The 12,392-nt window shown below is 38.3% G+C and overlaps 1 long non-coding RNA gene across 8 annotated transcripts; it reads left to right on the forward strand.

Moving 5' to 3' along the window:
• The first annotated feature begins 261 nt into the window (after positions 1-261).
• On the forward strand, positions 262-6,324 carry LOC105043915 (uncharacterized). Of its 8 annotated transcripts, XR_012140615.1 has the most exons (6): positions 303-896; positions 973-1,207; positions 1,304-1,405; positions 4,180-4,259; positions 5,836-5,939; positions 6,029-6,324. It is a non-coding gene; the product is annotated as an uncharacterized lncRNA (long non-coding RNA). The 8 variants fall into 8 exon arrangements; XR_012140614.1 differs by having other exon boundaries at positions 262-896; positions 4,180-5,939; XR_012140617.1 differs by having other exon boundaries at positions 262-896; positions 4,180-5,939; positions 6,039-6,324.
• The last annotated feature ends 6,068 nt before the right edge of the window (positions 6,325-12,392 follow it).

Consider the following 12,392-nt stretch of genomic DNA (forward strand, 5'->3'; position numbering starts at 1 on the left):
TCAAGAGAGCTCAGAGAGAAACCACAATGCCCTAGAAACCATCAAGAGCCAAAGAAGGGGGCGCTGGCGTGGGATTGTGTACGAGTTACGGAAAAGCTGAGGCCCCACGCGGAAAAACCGGACTCAAAGGTCATTTCCCCATCCGCTTCCGGGAAAGCCAGAAATTTCCAGCCTTTTCTCCGCCTACTCCCTTTAATACACTCATACCAGGAAGCAGCCCGACGCCAAAACTAGCTCGAAAAGAAGAAATTATTGCATGCCCCATGTTTGCAAGTGAAAATCCACCGTGATATGCACGGTGGATATAGCGCCCAATCAGGAATTGGTGAAACACGGGTAGCGTGACGTCTTAATCCACCGTGGGATTTGACGCGGTCCCATTGCATCTTGTGCATGCAAAGGCGGTTGAACCAATGTAAACCTACTACACTGCACTCCCGAGAACTGGTCGAAGAGAGAGCGCTCCTGCTTCCAAAGCTTTCCCTTAATGGAAAAATGACAGAAAGCCTAGCTCTCGTCGCCGAACGCCGGTTCAGGAAACCCGAAATTAAAGCCCGAACGCTTCCAAGAAACCCTAGCTGCCTCTGTAAATGCTGAACGAAACCCAAAAAACCTGCCTCTGTAAATGCTGAACGATACTGGGAAGCTAGCTACCATATTCGAGTACCTTATCTTCGTTACTAGGGAAGATCGAATCCCCTCCCCTCCTTCACGCTTCAGAACCGGAAGGGGAGGAGAGCGAAGAAGGGAAAAAGGAAACGGTACCTTTGTCGAGGGAGCAAGACTACCTCGGCCGCTGCGGTAGCAAGAGATTCGCGAAGGAGATGGCCGCCGTCTCTCGCTTCGCCGATCTCGATCACGCCCTCCAATCCGCTTGAGAGATTTGGTTCAACAAGGTCTCCTTCCCCTTCCCCTTTCTCTCTTATAATCCCCCGCTCCTCTGTTGATCCATCTCTTCTTTTCTTTGTATAGATCGATGTGAATGGATGGCTTGAGGCCTTCGTCTCTCGTCCGGTGATCGGCGCCGCATCACCCTCCATCTCCCAGTTAGCCCTTTTTCCCCTTTACTTTTTTGTTCTCACTTTGTCGATACCCTGCTCTACCCTCTACATTCCAACTGTTGAGGTTCTGAAATTTTTTGTGGAGTCGGTGGAGCAAGGAAGAGCAGTCCACTTCGCTAGCCACTGCTACCGATTCCACTACTGAGGTCCCTTTTTAAGTTGATTTTTACTGGTGTTTTTCCTTTTTAATTTCTGGATTTGTGATTTTGGGAAACGAAGTGAAGCTGGTTCATTTTGCGCAGGAATTTGTCGAGTGGAATGCTCGATACAGAGCAAAGTTTGGATTTGTGTTTCTGATATGTGCGTCCCGGAGGGGCACGCCGGCGATCCTAGCTGAATTGAAGGTTAGGTTTATTCTTATTTTGTGCTGGATGTGTTTCAATATATATTTTTTGATGCTATATTTGGTGTTTTCACGATAGAAAGATCGGCTACTGGATAACAATTTTGTATCAATAAGGTACTAAAACCTACATCTGAGATATGACACTAACTCATCAGAGAGTTTGATTTTAATAAATGACTTCTGTCTAATATTGCTTCTCGAGAAGGCGTTTTGCTTTTCATCAATCCGCAATTAGAAGAGCATGGCGTTATTTTGCGTAATTAACAGCTTGAAGCAAACTGTTAATTATTTACACCGCATTCTTTGGAAAAGTAATAGACAAAGTTTTCTCCAGTTTATTGGACTCTAATATATGAGATCCTCATGTGATGTAGGCTATTAATCTTCTGTTATTTTTTAACCACAGGTCCAATAATAAAAAGCATATATAACCTAACAGAATAACAGTTAAATCTATTGCATCTTAGATTTGCTTAGAGTTTGAAAATACCTTTTTCTTTGTTTACTTTAGCACACTTTTTCTTTTTTTTTTTTTTTGAAATTTACCATTATCATTGCGTGATGAACTTCTCTTGTACGTTTCTGTGGCGATCAGATTAAGTTGAAAGCCCGAAATCATGGTCAAATATGAAAACCGAAATGGAAACTCAAAAACTAAAATTTGTTTAAAATCTGCAACAACTGATATCCAACCCAAAAGGGTGATTCCCCAGGCCAATATTGGAGAAATTATAAGCTATAAGAAAAGATTTGTGAAGAAAACACTCTTGATATGTCTACCTTTGCTCATAGCCAGCAGCAATTCTGTGAAGCAGCAACTTAACTATTTAGATACATTAGTGAAAACAAGACTTCCAGATTTTTTTTTTTTTTCTAAAAATAACGAGGAAGATTATAGTGGATCTTGTGAAGAAACGAAAGTATCAGAGGAACCAATGATGTTATAAGGAGTCGTTGGCCAGGCAACATGGATCTGCATGTGGTTGGCTCCCTTTGAAGCAGAGCTAGCTGAATCCACTTAACAAGCCTCAACCTGCTAAGTGCTAACCCATCTTCCAATGCTTCTTATGCTTGTGCACGTCCATCTTTCCGTATTTGTTTTTAAGAGCTGGACCCTAGCTTCTTTTTCTTTTCTTTTTATTCTCTTTTTTGGAGACCTGTGGGGAAGGAGAGCACCTGACGGAGATTGGACAGGTTTCTTCGGTTCCGGTTGGGGTTTTTTCGCGAGCATAGGGGATTTGTTGCGAGTTGTGGCGTTGTGTATTGGTCCCTCGAGGCTTTGAGAGCTTAATCTTGGTGGAAGCATGATCTTTTTTAGGATTTGGGGATTTTTGATCAAAAGGTTTCTTCTTTGGCTACAAAATTTTCAAGTTATGGGATTTTTGATCAAAAGGTTTCTTTTTTGATTTGATTCTATTTCAACCCCCTTTCCATATCCATTATCACCTGACGTCATGGCATGCCTCTCCTCACCCCCTCCACCCCTACTCCCAAAACTCTAGCCCTAATTCTAACCTGCAAGCAAATTGGATTTCTGATTCCAATTTGATCTGGAGTGCTATCGAAATCCCAACTATATTTTGAACTTGATATTTGTGTTTCTCTCAAATTAACATAATCATATCATGACCTAAAGTCTGTTCCTAGCAAGGCTCCTTAAAGACCCCATCTCCTCTCTTAATGTCTTAATTATGATTTTTAGAACCGTCCTGAATCGGATAGTTCGAAGCATATCTAACGAACCAGCGGAGAATCGGAATGGTTCCGACAGAAAAAATGGTACACATCAGTGCCAGAAAAAAAAAAAAGAGAAAAATAGAGGAAGAGAGAGAGGAGAAGAGGGAGAAGCTGTCGGAGGCTGGCGGTGGTCTTCTGTGGCCATTAGAGGACCGTAGAAGCCTCCGCGGCTCGGTTCATCCGATAGGACTATCGTAAGGAGCGAGAAAGAGAGAGGGGAGGAGGTCGCCGAAGATGAGAGAATGGGGTGATGGAGGGGCCGTAGGAGCTCTCCGGATGGCCATTGTGGCCATCGAGCAGTGGAAGCAGCGCAGGCAGAGTCGCGGCCACGAAATTGGGGCAACTATCTCTGTTCACACGTCGGTCGTTTTTTAAAAAGGAAGATGAACAGTGAAGCAGGCACTTGGTTTGTCGGCTTCACTTTTTAAGAATTATTTTTAAAAAAATTTAAAAATAATAAAGTCGGCAAATCAGTTTGACGACTTTACTATTTCAATATTTTTTTTAAAAAAAATCTAGAAACAGTGTAACTGACCAACCCTAATGGTTTGCTGGCTTCACTGTTGTCAGATTTTTTTTTTAATTTTTAAAATAAATTTTTTTTAAGCATCTGTTTCACGATCGAGGAGCCGAAGGTGGCATTTGTGCAGCTCGACGGCCATCCGATGGCCTCTCCATCGGACCCCCTTGGTCTAGTTCTTCGCCCTTCTTTCTTTTCTCTATTTTCTCCCGTGGACGATGTGGAGTCGCGGTGGCTATCGCGTTTCTTTGAGGGCTCGCATAGCCCTCAGGTGGCCACTGACGGCATCTACGCCACCTCAACATTCTTCTCTCCCCTCTCTCTCTTCCTCTCTTTATCTCTTTTCCTCGTTTGTCCCTTCATCACTTCACATCAGTCTGGTCTGGTACTGGGCCGTGCCAGACCATGTTGTTGGCCAGTTGAAACGATCATCGGTATCAGTATTCAAAATCTTGATCTTAATTTCATGAATTGAAATATATGTGTTGACTAAAACTTTGAATTTTTGTTCATAGGTTTACCCTAATCAAGTGTTCAAAATGGGTAGCTTTGGATCAGAATTTTGTATTGGCATGAGAGGTATTGGAAATAAAAGGTATATATGATTTACTCTTTTTTTTTTATTTCATTATATGTTTTGGGTAATATGTCACTGTAATATCGCTTTATGTGCATGGAAAAGATAAAAAATTTGTTGACTAAAGTATTGAATAGCAAGGAGTTAAAGAAATTGTATGACGAGTATAAGCTGAAATGAGAAAATAGTTCTATATCTTCTCATTATGCTAGTTAACTTAGATTTATAGGTTCTATTTAGGTGAGATAGTTGTTTATTCTAATGCCTAAATAATCTTATTCTTTTTTTTTTGACCATAAAATATCGAAGAAAATGTTTCAGCCACACTGAATTCGCAACCAATAAATTGCAATAGTTATACTCTTTAAGTCTTCTAAAATTGATGTACGATGATATAGTTTTTCCTCTATTGTTTGTGTTCAATATATAATGTAGGTCTGAAGAGTTAGGCCGACCAATTTTGGAAGTGAAAGTTAGATCAAAGCAACCATCAGATCTTATGACAAAGGAATGGCAAAAGAAAAATATTATGCTAGGGAAAAGCTTTAGATCAGTTGGTTTCTTTTGAATTCTTATATTTATGATGTAACTCAATCTAAAATATGATTTTATAATATTTTTTTAATATTGGATGATGTTAAAAGAATATATCGAGAAGGAGAAAATTTTTTGAGATTATAAATGAAATGAAGGAGAATTTATTAAAGATTTCATCAATATCATAAGGTGAGTATAATTTTTATAATTTACTTTATTAGCCTATACTTTTTTGGTTTGAGTTGAGTTTAATAATTTACTAAAAATATTTTTTTTAGAGATGTTATTAGAGGATTGCATGATCTTCACATGAAACTCTATTCACATCAAAGCTTGGAATTTTTAAACATACTTTTGATGAAATCAGAAGGACAATTCGGAACAAAGATCAGGGCTATGTTAGCAGAATCTAAGAATAAAAAAAGTAGTAAGAAATTTTTATCAATTCGAAATATTTTTGTAGAAAATTAGTTTTATGACTTATGAAACTTTTTTTTTTCTTAAGATTACAAAACAATGATTTGGTCGATCTTGGAGTGTTCTGATAGAATTTTGTTAATTTTTTATATACTGAACGTCTTAGAAATATCAGAAACCAACAAGATGAGTTGTATTTTATTTGTCAATTTTATTTAAAAATTAAATATATATGTTTCTAAATTTATTTTCTGGTGTAACTTTTTTATGGTGCAATAAAGAGTTACTATATCTTTTTTAGATAATAGAAAGATGGATATCGTTTATCAAATATTTGAACAAAAGATTGAAAATGAGGTAGTTAAACTTGGAAACTCATAATAGAGCTATTTTTAATTCAAAACAGTGGACAACAGAATTTAGCCATACATTAATATTCTAACGAGCTAGCATCAATGGGATCCCATGAAATTTTTCTACGATCTATATATACAGTCTTTTATTATATTTTTAAGAAATATTTATGAGTATGATAATGAGAACATGCAACTTTTGCTACATTTTGTTATATTGTTATATTAATTGGTCTTGTTTATTATATCATGTTTTTACAGCAAAGTCTCATCTTATTTGTGTGCAGAGAGTTTAAATCATTTTATTAGAAACAAGTTTTCTTTCATCGTTGTTAACATCAAAAAAGCAATACCATCTTCACATTAATGCGTATTATTAATGATTTCAAAGGTGAAGTATATGTTATATGATCATTTTTTATGTTCACTCAGATTTCTATCAATGATGACATCTTCTCATGTTGAATAAAATTATTACAGTTGCTTGCAGAATAACATCATTATCATTGGATGCTGGAGTATTTGGATTTCTATTCTCATTTTTTTCACTTGTCCATCATTTACTGTATATGCTTTTCAATGGAACAGTTATGTTTTTAGCATTTATTGTATTTATTTTTTGTGTTCAGTAGAATATTCTCACCACTTGATGTTTTGATTATATTTGTATATCTTTTAAGTTTGAAACATCTCAATTGTATATTTTTAAATGTCAGGGTGTTTCTTTTATATGTTGTAATTCTCAGACTTTGTAATCTCATTTAATATTAAGCTTTGAGCTGCTGTGTCTATCAATAATAATAATAATAATAATAATAAACTACTTTGCTTCATCTCATCATACCGTAGGGCCATTGGTCATTCCCTTGGGTTTTTCCCGTATTGGGTGCTGAATTTCTGTAAAAGGACAAACAGAAAACTGTGACGTGATGAGGTTTCAAATTGGTTAAATGATTATTGAATGCTCTTTAATCCTTGTCTAAACAATTTTATGCATTCAAACATACAAAAATGGTTTGGTGGTTAAAAATTCTCTTGTATATGTTATAACAAACTAATTAAATTTAATAAATTATAAAATTTAGACACTTATTGAAATTGTTTGTGACAATAAAATAATTATATTTTTTTAACTCTAAGAGGAAATTTAGGATGAAAAATTAGGAAAAAAAATGACTATGCATGCATGGATATGTACATACATACGTAATGCATGTATGCATGCACACGTGCATAAATACATACCAATGCTTCCTAGTCAAGAAGAATGGGCCTTTCAAAATGAAAATTAGCATTGTTAGTGACAATCTTAGACATGCAAAATACTTGATAAATAGTTTTTGTTTTTTGGGTCCATTGCCTTGTTTCATATTGAGAAAAAACAATATATGAGAAATCTATCTAACAAGCAAAAGTAATGGTTTGTCATTTGGTCGGTATCAGTATGTATTGATCAATATCATACCCTATCAATACCGAACCAGTATATGATATGGGGGGCTATCGATTGTTAGTATGTTAAATCGGTCATTATATCGGATGTATCAATACTGTAATAGAATGGTAATGATATGAGATTCAACATGATAAATTTGATATAAATTATATAATTTGTAATTTCAAATAAATATCTTGATCTAAATATTTTAAAGATATCCAGAACAAATGTCAACTAATTTGGATGCTTCTAAATAAGTCATTTACCTTTTTGAAGGCATAATTCTGTCTTCACGCATTAGCTATAGAAATTAGGTACATATTTCAATCGAATACTTTTGACTCCATTGATGTATTGCATAGTCGTGGTGGTTCTCAAACTCTGCTTTGGCGATTGCCTAGTGGTTTGATTATTTCAAGATATAACAAGTGGTTTCTTTCCTTCTTTTGATTTTCTTAAAAAAATGTTCAAGTGATGGAAGTGGTATACTACATAGGCAGAAGCATACAATAAATAATATTATTTTCATCAAAGATTCTAGTCACGGTCTTGTTTATTGTCACATCTTGATAAATATATTTCAACTTTTAATTCATGCAAACTTATTTTTCTCTTTCCAATGCTGTCTTTAGAAAAAAATTATTCTATTTTATGTTTTTGCAAGAGGAACGTATTTCAAAACTGAGAGTCCCAAGGTCTCCTGCACAACAGTGGGATCATTGTATCATATGTGGTAGAGATGGATGTAATTATTATTGTTATGAAGAAGAAGAATGAAATAACTGAAATGAGGGATATCTCAGTGTAATTATGAATGGTGAATGGATTGTTGATTCTGATGCAGGAGGAGCATGACTTCTGTATTACTAGGTTAGTGCAAAAAAATAAATAAACTTTTTCTATTCATTCTTTTTGAATAGTTTTTGGGATAGTGTTTGGCCTATAGGTCATGGATGACTGTTTGATCGTGTGATGGTGCAATATGATCCCAGAATCAAATCATGCTTCATGGGGCTTCAATGCTATTGAGTCCCAGAGTTTGGCTGGTGGCATCATTGTTCTTTGGAGAACTAGCGCTGCCAATGTGGGGAATTTGTCCCATTTTACTTCTCTTTGCTGGACAGGAAGTCCATCTTTAACAAGCAATCCATTATCCTATTTGTGCCACGATGCAAATTGAGAAGTTCTAAAGTACAATACAAAATTAGAAATCAGAGGACTTGAAATGAACAACCAGCATATCAAGCTAGATTACGGACAGATAGTTACAAATGACGGCTTTATTATAGAAATATTATTGTTATTGTTATAAAGAAATTTAACCTAATAAACAATACTGATATTTCAGTCATACTCTATGCTGCGGGCAAGAGAGCGGCTATCATTGATTCATTGTGGGTTAAGAAGGATTTTGATTTATAGAAGATGAGATTTTTTTCTTTGACTTTTGAAAGACAAAATTGTGAGAATGGTTGATGTAGCTCTGCTAGATAGTTTTACACTCTTGCTCTTTTTTTACTGTTCTCAAGCTCCGGAGCTTACAGCAATACTTTGATTCTAAAAAACTATAACATTTAATTGGTCTAAAATTTTTAACTCACAATATTAGTAATGATAATATTCGGTCGCTAAAAGAAATGATGCATCTAAGAGAGGAGAAGTAAATAAATAGAAAGAAAATCACATGCTCATAAAATCTAAGCGATGAGCCTGAAAATTGAAAAAAAAAAAATAATCACAAGGAGGAAGAGTCAGCAGCCAGAACTGTGCAAGAAGATTAATGCAGAGAATCTTTTGTAGAATTAGGAAAACCAATTATCAACCTCAAGAGCTTTAAGTAACTAGCTTCCTTTGGTCAGGGTTTCTCTTTACCCCAATTAAATTGATGCCGAGTTTCCCTTCAGCATCGAGTTTCATAGGTGGTTGTGTTGATGCCGGGTTTTTTTGCTTTCTTTTCCTTGTTCTTTTGCAGAGTTGCTTTTGATTTGTTATCGAATTATTTACCAGCAAGTTGCCATGGTTGGAGACTGCATGCATATGAAATGATAATTGCAGCGATGGATAATCTAGCCAGTGTTTGGGGCTTTGTCTAAGCACATGGAGTTAACTAAATCATCATGTATCTCTATCATTAGGATGAAAGAAAAAAAAAAAAAAATACTGTTATGCCAAAGTCTACAAATTCTTGCACCACATGTACGAGATACGAAAATGAATTTTCTCCCCATATGTTTTTACTTGCCGAGGCAGGAGATGATGGGGTGAGAGGTGGCGCTATTTGAGCTAGTGCTCGCACTAGGATTATTTCCTTTTTATTTTGTTTTGGTACCGTAGAGGAGCCGTGCTCTTAAATTATTCTATAAAAGCCTAAGTCCGCATTACCATGCCCTCCATGCGTTAGTTGGAAATCTTGGGATTGAGATAAGAGATCGGATTGTATGTTTCGGGCGAAAGAATGATTCACCTTTTTTCTTCGTGATGGGAGTGCTACAAGATCTGTGAAGGTAGATGGAGAAAAAAAGTTGCAATGCTTTGAAAGCTGTGCAATGTATGATCCCAAACGATTGATGTCGCAAGAAAAGATCAAGAAAGATACAACCCAAACCCCTGAAGTAAAGGTGAAATTGTGAAAATAGAGGCGCAAGCCCTGAAACCCCAGCAAAAGAAACAACCATATTCCAATGCTCTAATCTTCGTTAATGGAGAAGATCATGGAATCCCCTCCCCTCCTTCGCGCTTCAGAACTAGAAAGGGAGGGGAGGAGAGCGAAGAAGGGTAAAGGGAAATGGAACCTTTGTGGACGGAGCAAGACTACCTTGGCTGCTGCGGTAGCAAGAGATTCGCGAAGGAGATGGCCGCTGCCTCCCCCTTTACCGATCTCGATCACACCCTCCAATCCGCTCGAGAGATTTCATTCAACATGGTCTCCGTCCCCTTTCCCGTTTCTCGCTTATAATCCCCCACTCCTCTGTAGATCCATCTCTTCTTTTCTTTCTATAGATCGGTGTGAATGGATGGCTCGAGGCCATCCGGCGGTAGGCGCCGCGTCACCCTCCATCGCCTAGTTAGAACAAATAAGTACTTATTCCAATGTCAATTCAACGGTTCCCATCATCTATCAGACCGACTCAGGTCCGAGACTTCTATGAAGTGGCTGACCATCTGCTATCATTTTGTATTAGGATTATTAGTCCTTGGATGCTCTATTATCCCTGTCCCGTAATGATTCAGCTAGTGCCCCTGTTCTTTTCACCGTCTCTTCAACCTGGAACCTTGGGTGTATACTACAGATAGTAGCAGAAGATTTCATCAGATTGCATGAGTGGATTCATGATTGTTCCATAGAATTTCTTTGTTTGTAATCTCAATATTAATTAATTTTTGGACATGCTAAATGCTTTGTGGTCTGGATAGTGACCTATTGGGTGGGGCATATCAATACAGTGTCTAGTACTTGGATATGAGCGTTGGATGGTCTAAAAGACTGTTTCTCCCTTTTTGTTGGGTATGTATATTGCTCATAATCTAGGTTTATACCATGTTTACAATAGCACCTGACCAATGTAGGGCCACTTTGAGATCATCTCTCTATCAGATTCATTTCTGCTTACAGATGATGGTCGCACTCGTAGCAGAACTGGTGGTTTCGGTGTGGCATTAGCAGGATCTGATGGTCATGTTCTTGGGGATAGTGTGGCTGGAATGTTGATGGCAACAACACCTGTGACAGGTCCATATCTAATTACTACTCTTGTATTCACATCACCTCTTTCAGATGCAAATTTTGAAGCATTCCAACTTCGACGCATTCTCCGATTGTCATGGGTAGTTTCACTGCGGGAAGGAAAAAACCCAAAGCCAAAGCCATTGAAACGTGAACCCTCACCAGCCCCTCCTCAAACGACAGGTTTTGGGGTTGCTTTGGCAGCAAGCCCACCGTCTGAAGGGACATCAAGTGAATCATCTAATGACCCTGGTCGCCCCATCAACCAAAGTGGTACCTGCAACAATTCAAGCCACCACACTCAGTCTGCATTTGCATCTGTTGATTGGCCACAATGCAAATTAGAACAGACATGATTCTTGCATGAAAATGATGCCCAAATAACAAACTTCAGTTTTGAAGTCTTGCTTGCTTGAAGGAAGGTCTCAGGAGTTGGATCAGTGCATTTCTTAGTAGCCTTAAAAAGTTGCTTTCTTCAGAGAGAGGCGCTAGGAAACAATCCGCGTCTTGGCCTCTAACTACGTACCATTGCCGGTCGGGCTGAAAGTGGGTTCCGACTAGATCAATTTTGGATCGAATTTTGGGCTCAGTCAAAAACAATTTAGGTCGAGTTTGAGTTTGAATATAAAGCTTTTTTTTTTGGACTGGGCTTGGACCTATCTTTGGCCTAGATTGAGCCCAGTTTGGACCCGAGTCTGAATTTTAGCTCGATTAAGCCCGATCCCAAATAGATCCAACCATTTATGTTGGCCTGAGTCAAGTAGCCATCTGAGTTGGCTCGATCAAGCCCGATAAATTTTTTGTTCTGTTCCTTCGTCCGAATAACACGCTGCATTACCCTTTGTATTTCACAAATTCCTGATTACATGCCATCTACTGTGCATATGCTCCAAGATTTGCCCTGGATCATGGTTTGCACATCTAATGCCGACGAAGGGGGGGTGGAGGTGTGTGGAGCCGCACACCACAAGCGCAGGGGAGGAGGAAAAAGGTAGTGGACATGGCATGTCGGCATCGAGAAAAGGGAGAGACCACGGGGGCGTGGAGGACTGAGGAAGGGCGACAAGCGGAGGCCATGGGGTGTGCGGTGTGAATGGCGGCAAAGCGGGTGGTGGAGAGAGAAGCACAGTTGTGGATTTTTTTTTTTTGGGCTATCCAAGGCGAGTGGTGGGGAGAGGGAGAGGGTAGGGTGTTGGATTGGGAGAGCACAGGGATGTGGGGTTGGGGTGGACTTTTTTTTTGTTTTTTTGGATGGGCGTGGGATTGTAGAAGAATACAACCACGGAAAAATGATGATGAGCTCTTGTATCCATATAGAGGAAAGAAGATACGTGATTTCAATTGGAGAAAGGTGAAGATAAAGCAGGAGGAGACGGCTACTGGGGATCCAAATTTTCTAATAGAAATATTGATAGCTCATATTATTGAATGTAAACATGCAAGTGAAATTTTATTGATAGGCAGATGTACGAGTGAAACCGTGACATCAACCCTTGTATTTCACTTGTGACCTAATGCCACTGAAAGGAACATGGGGGAAGGGGTCAGTGCAATGACGACAGTCAAAGAGGATGGGTGTTCTAGTGATAGCAGATGGACACGATAGCGGTTGTGCAGGCACAACTGGAGGAATCGACGTGGGTAGTGGCCGACAGGGGGATCGACTGTGCGGACACGACAGC

The sequence above is a fragment of the Elaeis guineensis genome, chromosome 4, assembly GCF_000442705.2.
Source record: "Elaeis guineensis isolate ETL-2024a chromosome 4, EG11, whole genome shotgun sequence".
Lineage (NCBI taxonomy): Eukaryota > Viridiplantae > Streptophyta > Magnoliopsida > Arecales > Arecaceae > Elaeis > Elaeis guineensis.